Here is a 7521-nt window from a genome sequence, read left to right on the forward strand (position 1 = left end):
TACCAAGTTCCTGGACTTTGCCCTCCTTTTTTTCTGATATATTACATCCTGAAAGTCATCTCTCCTTCATTTCCCACATCTCATTTCTCTTTCTTCTTTGCTTGAAAGACTGAAATTGCTCATTATCTGCTATAAATTGGCATCAACGGAGTTATTTCAATTTATACCAGCTGGACCAAAGCAATGAATGGCTATAAAATGCTGTTCTATTTTATGATAGACTTGGCTTGGATTTAACCTATTATTTTATTTCACTGTCAGGTTTTCTTTCTCTCAGTCATCTTGCAATAAAAGTATTTAGTAAATAAACTTATTAAGCCATAACAGTTTTCCTTAACTTAAAAACTCATGTATTTATTGTACCAGCCAGACTGGATAAAGTAAGTTTGAAAGGCTATTGAAGCAAAGAATGTGTAATGTTACTTTATGTGATGGAAGTTCATATGCAAACGCACAGAGGAGCTCAGAGAGAACAGGAGGGAGTGACCAGGTAATATACGTCTGCAGTTACTCCCAGGCCCAGCCCACGAACCATTAGACCATCAAAGGCCCACCTGCAGAAGTCCAGAGGAGCACTGGTGCACAATGGCAAGGGGAGGACAAATTAAGGATTCAGAGGAAGGGACACCCTGTCTGGGCCTCTCTCAGGGCTGCCCCAGGAGACCCTCAGACCAGCTGTCCAGGTGTAAAATCCTTTGGATTGAGAGGGTTTGCTGCCTCAGAGTATGGGGTAAATTATGGGAAGCAGAGATCATACAGTTTCTTAAAACTGTTTTCAATGTATTGAAAAGCATAAAATTCTCTTGGATCACTTTGAGTTTTCTAGTAGGTTTGACTCAGATTGGTTTCTTTTTCATCTGCATGTGTTCACGTGTTCCTACCTGTTTGCTTTTATTTTTAAAATCTCCAAACCTCATTTGATGAAGGAAATGCCATTCAACTTGAATCAGGATCACAGTGGATCTCATTAGGAAAGGAAGAAATCTGCCAGTGAACAATAGGTGGGAACAGCATTTTCTAGTATTTCCATCTAGAATATACTCACAGCACTAAGCAATCTCTCTCAATAATTTAGCTGGCATTTAACTATAACATTGTTAACCGATCTAAGTAATTATAGTACTTTCTTAATATCACAAATCTCTTGTGCACAATATGGAAAGTCATTGAATGGTATAAAATAGAAAAAGGACTAACTAAAAGTTATAAGTTTATTTAAGGGCTGAATTGAAATAAGAACATATTAAAAAATCATAACAGTATCTACTTTCCAAATTCAATCAAGAAAGGGAACTACAAACTATCCAGATGCATAGAAGTATAGCAGGACAGTACACACAGTGTATCAGAACTTTAGGTTATATACAACAAAACTCCAGCAGTGCATTTGCTGATTTATATCCTCCAGAAATCTAATAAATATATATATATATAATATACATCCATAAAAGGCCAGTGCAATAGATACAGAACAAAGGTCTATCTGTTCTTTTCAGACGTGTTCTCTATAACTGTACCAAGATAAATTATAGCCCTGCTCTAATTAAAATGTCTAATTTAAAAGCTATTGTGTTTCCAACTATTTTCCCCAGAATTACATATCAATATACATATATAATTTGTATCTGCACACAAAAAGAGAGAGTCTCACACATACATTTAACATTAAAGTGGATGAATGAAAAAAAAAATCGATATATTTGATTAGTATTTTATCCTGGCCTGTTGTTTATTAAGGAGTAACAGCAAAAAATTAATTCAATAAGGTTTCCAGTAAAAAAAGGAAAGAACTGGAGCAATATCTGTAGATGAGCAATCTGGCAACAAGCACGTCAAAGTAAAGGGGGAAATAATAAAGCTGTCACTTGAAACCTTGAACTCTGGGTTGTCATAAAGTTGTACAACACATTTGCCATGCGAAGGAAACTTGACTATCTTGATATATAAATATGTGTATGTGAGCTTCTCTGTAATTCTCGTAGAAAGTCTCAAAGTTCCTTAAAAAAATTTTCTCTCTCCCAACACTATTTCACATTAGCTTCCAGAATGACCAGGCATTTTTTTGCCTAGAAAATTATCCTAGTGATATGGATTTTAAGAAAATACTGGAAGTCTGAAGGTTTTTTAATATTTTTCTTCTGTGCAGCTATTTATACTTTGAGAAGAAAAGGCAAAGATGGTTGATGAAACTGATAAATATTGCAATAATGATTTCTTTGTCTTTTTTTTCTTCTTCTTTCTCAGTCTCATTCTTCTTTCTATTCTCTCTTTCTCGTTTCCCCTTTCCCTTTCTCTCTTTTTCCCTTTCTCCATTCGTTCCTTTACTTTTTTCTGAAATGCAAAATAAAGAGGTGAAAAGCAAAAATACAAAACAAAAAAAAAAAAGAGAAGCAGAAGAAAAATCCAAATCACTGCTAGATAAATTTTATTTTCATACCAAACTCAAAATTTTCCCTTCTTGGTTCAGGATGAAAAATAAATGTCTTAAACTCTAAACCTTTAAAATTTTCTGTGAAACTGAAATTTTATTTTCAGTCATCTTTACTTATTGGCAAAACTAGTGTCCTGATCATAGCTATGCAATATTTGATCTGGTGTTTATATTACATTTTAATTCTATTCTTGAAGCTTCAGCTGTAGGATTTCTTTAACCATGATGAATCTGAGTATTGAGATTTCATAAATCAGATTGTTCTAATAATTCATCTGGGTGGGAGGATGCTTGCATGGATCCTACTGTGATTGAAATGTTGGATTTTGGTTTACAATGTTGATTGGTTGTCTAGAGATTGTAGTTTTGCTCTCTTGTCCCCTCCTGTATAGGTCTAATTGAGAAATAATTAAAAAAAAAAAAAACACAACAAAACCAAACACTAGCAACTCTGGAAAGATTCGCTTTTCCTGTTTAGGAAGTTCACAGGGAATTCAATTTATTGATTCAGCTTACCCAAGTTAACATAAAGTCCAAATTATGTTTGTAATTTTCATGGGAATCAGCTAACCATAAATAGTATTTATTCCCTCCTCAGAAGCAGAACACTTAATGAATTGCAACAGTCATGTCAATTTTGACCATATTTTAAAGCACATTGTAATTTTTTGTCATGATAATGTTTTGTTTGTCTGTTTCCTATATTTGCTTAAGAGTTGCCTCTTTTAAGGTGGAAACAGCTCAGGATACCTTTGACGACTCATTTTTCCTCTAATTTCTATTTCTCTCCATGTTTCTTTCATCCTTGATCTCAGGAGCAACATCTACTCAAAATTTAACACACCCCCTTCCTACCCCTCTGCTCTGCATCTGTTTGGGGGCTCTCCAATACAAGAGAGACATGGGCGTTATGGAGAGTCCATGGAACTGTGTTCCTGTGGGTGTTCTCAAATGTTGTACCAAAGGCAACCTGCAGGGACGTGATGGGTGACACCTCTGCTTGACACTTCCCGCGATAATTGGAGACACGCAGCATGAATTTGCATCTACCTTTTGGTGTTTGTTCCTCAGGAAAGGAACTGGGCAAAAATTTGAGGGGAGCAAACCTTATGCTCACGTGCAGAGACAGACACCTCCCACACAGTGCTCTGTGTGAAAACAGTCTTGGAAGCACGTGAAGGACTGTTTTTGCTCAAATTATATCTGGACTGTTGGATTTGACTCTGCTGTTATTATATAACAGCAGGACTGACCACTACAGAACAGAATATTAAGGCATCACTTACATAACCAATTATGCAAGTATTTATGATATCAGTTACTGTCAAATGCAGATAATATCATTATTTTGCTTAATATTTGGAGCACAAGAAAGTTAATGTGACATTCTACTGAGGTAATTGATCTCAACAATGGTATTATGATGCTCTGGTGAGATTCAATTATTGCAGGAAAAGTGCTAGGGTATGGGGTGAATACCAGAGGGGATACATTTTCTCGAGAATTTGGAGATGTGAGAGTGGCAAATAACTATTTACACTGAGACAGTAGAGACAAAATAGTGTAAACCAGCAACCAGATAGGAATTCAAGTTGCTATTAAAACACAGTTTGAATTCATTTTACAAATTTTTCTACAGCACTGCAATATGTTGGCTGTTACTGTCACACACTCCAGTTAGCCAGGCACAGTGGTACAGTCTCACCTTCAAAATGGTGAGCAGACTTAGCCACCTGATTTAATCCAGAAATATGCAACTAGTCCTGAACTTGCTGCCTAAGCTTCTTTCTATAGTCTATGGAGAACAAAAAGTGTTTCCTGAAAAAGACACTCCAGACAGACATCATGAATCACTTTCTGATGGAAGCTCTCACACTCTCTACTGATTATGTATAGAAACTAGATTAATAACTTCACCACCTAATTTAAAGAAGGTTAAAATGAGACAAGATGAATTCCATGCATTTGAAATGTATCACTCCTGGATAATTACCCTGAATTAGAAAAGGACAGAACTGGACATTAATTTGTCAGCTCACAGCATATCTTAGAATATCCCTTATGCCATTATGTTTAGGGGTTAGAGATCTTTACAGAAGAGGTAGCCTGTTTTGAAATTGTAGCATATATATATATATATGTATATATATATATGTGTGTGTATATCAATCTGCTCAAATCAGTCCAAGAGTTTAATTACCTAGGCAGCCTCATCTCCTCAGATGGTAAGATTGACGGGGAGATAGACAACAGGTTAGCGAAGGCATATAGTGCTTTTGGAAACTCCATAAAAGAGTTTGGCGTAATAAACACTTGAAGAAAAGTACCAAGATCAGTGTTTACAGAGCCATAGTGCTGTCTACCCTCTTATATGGTTCGGAATCATGGGTCATCTACCGCCACCATCTGCGTCTCCTAGAACGCTTCCATCAACGCTGCCTCCGTACAATCCTAAACATCCACTGGTCAGATTATGTGACCAACACATCTGTTCTTGAACAAGCAGCAATCACAAGTATTGAGGCCATGTTGCTGAGAACACAGCTGCGTTGGGCAGGGCACGTCTCCAGGATGAAGGACCACCGCCTCCCTAAGATCCTGCTTTATGGTGAACTTGCCACTGGCTGCCGCAAGAGAGGAGCCCCGAAGAAAAGATACAAGGGATCCCTGAAGCAACATCTCAGCCTTGGCCATATTGATCATCATAACTGGTTTACTCTGGCCTCCAATCGGGAGGCCTGGAGAAACACCATCTATAATGCTGCTGATGTTTTTGAGAAAGCTCGCAGGATCACCCTTGAGGAGAAAAGACAACGCAGAAAGAATCGTACCTTGCAGAATATATCTCCTAAGGAGTCTTTCTGCTGCGCCTTTTGCAACCGGACATGCCTATCTCGTATTGACCTTTTTAGCCACCAACACACTTGCAAGAAACGTGGGTAGAGCCCTTCCCAAATCTTCATTCACAAAGCCTAGCCATGATGATGATGATGTATATCTATCTATCTATCTATCTATCTATCTCAATATCTATATATATTACATATAATATTTTATATATATGATATTATAGGATATTATTATATTTATATGGAGGAATGCATAAACTGACTGCTTTATTGACATTATATAGGGATTTTTATTTAGAGGTCCAAAATATAATAAAGGTTGGACTTGGATATCTTTGTTAGCCACGTTACTTTTGTTGCAGCCCAGGATATAGTTAGCTTTATGGACTGACAGTGCACATTGCTATCTCATGTCCAGCCCCTTGTCCACCAGCACCCCCCAGTTCTTCTCATCAGGGCTGCTCTCTATCAAATATGACTATGGGCCAACAAGATGATTAAAGGGATAGAGCAACGCTCTATGAGGAAAGGCTAAGACAAATGGGATTGTTCAGCCTGGAAAAGAGAAGAGTTCAGGGTGACTTGTTTGGGATCTTTTAGTACCTGAATGGACCCTACGAAAAGGATGGAGAGTCTATGTCCAAGCATATGTAGTTTCAGGACAAGGGGAAATGGTTTCAAAGTGACAGAGAGTAGGTTTTAGATTAGATATTAGGAGGAAATTCTTTATTCAGAGGGTGGTGAAGCACTGGAACAGGTTGCCCAGGGAATCTGTGAATGCTCCGTCCCTGGCAGTGTTCAGGTCAGGTTGGATTGGGCTTTGAGCAACCTGTCTAGTGGAAAGTGTCCCTGTGTTTGGAACTAGATGTTCTTTAAGGTCCCTTCCAACACAAACCATTCTGCAATTCTGTGATTCTGTGACGATTCTGTGATGATCCCGATACCTCAAACTGAACATATTCAGTAAATTATTCTCATTTCACTTAAGTAAACAGTTCAAACTAAGAAAATACAGAGACAGATGCTTATTTGGGATTGAAGAAAAGTTTGTATTACATCTTATGCTTTGTGCTGGGTGCCAAACATCTTTCCACATGCTTGATCATTGTTTAAAAATCTGAACATCTAGCTCAAAATCCAGCCAGACATTTCTCTGGGGATTTCAAGGAAAAGGAATGATAATCATCCAATCCTCTACCTCTCATATCCACATTTCGTAGTTTTTTCCTCCTAAGAAATCATCTCAGTAATTTTTTCTCTCTTTGCCCTGTATGTTTGAACTGCATAAACACTTAACATAAAATGATAGCTTATAAACAGTTCATCTCTACATCACATCTTGATCCTCATCTGTTTTTCACCTTGTCTTCCATGGGACATTTACCTTTTCTAAACTATGTCAGCTGCATATCGGACATCTCTCAATGTTGCATAGACACATAGCAGACTCTTCCAAAACAGCATTTGCTTTTAACCTTTCTGTTCTATTGTAACCTTTCCATTCCTGTGCCATGTAGCCACTAGATTATTTGATGCATGGTAACATGCATGCCATGTTGATGCATGGTAAGAGTGAGAACTGATCTTTGTCACGAGTGTGTTCAACATTAGAGTGAAAGTTGAAGACTGTGACGTCGTCTCTGTGTTGATAAAATATATCAGAGTCCCTTGATGGGTTTCAATATCAAAACCTCTTGTCCAACCTTTTCTACGTGTATTGAGATTTTCACATCTAAGCAGATCCATAATGCAGAAAATTACCCTCAGTAGTAGTCTCCCTTTCACCTAACTTCTTGCAAACCTGACACCTTTTTACACACCAGCATTATTGTTCACCTTTCCAAGGTAACATTTACTTGAATTATTGACACATTAGTGTTCTAGTTCAAGAACTGCAGTGTCTGTCTCCTCTGTTTTTAAACCCTGAACAGGCAAAAAACACACTGAAACACTGACATATCATGCAAAGACTCTGTCATTGCAGACTCATTTTGACACATTGCCTTTCTCTTCCTTCTTCCCCCTGACTTTGTGTCTTGTCCCAGGCCTGAAGAATATGGAAGAAGAAAGTATAGAGACACCAACTAAGGGCAGAGGGCAGTAGTGGGTACTCAAAAAAGGTGTAAGGATGGGGCATACAGTGATATATTCTCAAAATAGTATTGCCAAGTAACAGCATCCTTTAGCTTAGTGACTTTCTCAGCCTAAGAATTTATGTAAATCTCTCTGTTCTGTATCCTT

This window comes from Neopelma chrysocephalum, unplaced genomic scaffold, assembly GCF_003984885.1.
Source record: "Neopelma chrysocephalum unplaced genomic scaffold, ASM398488v2 Primary Assembly neopelma1_66, whole genome shotgun sequence".
Lineage (NCBI taxonomy): Eukaryota > Metazoa > Chordata > Aves > Passeriformes > Pipridae > Neopelma > Neopelma chrysocephalum.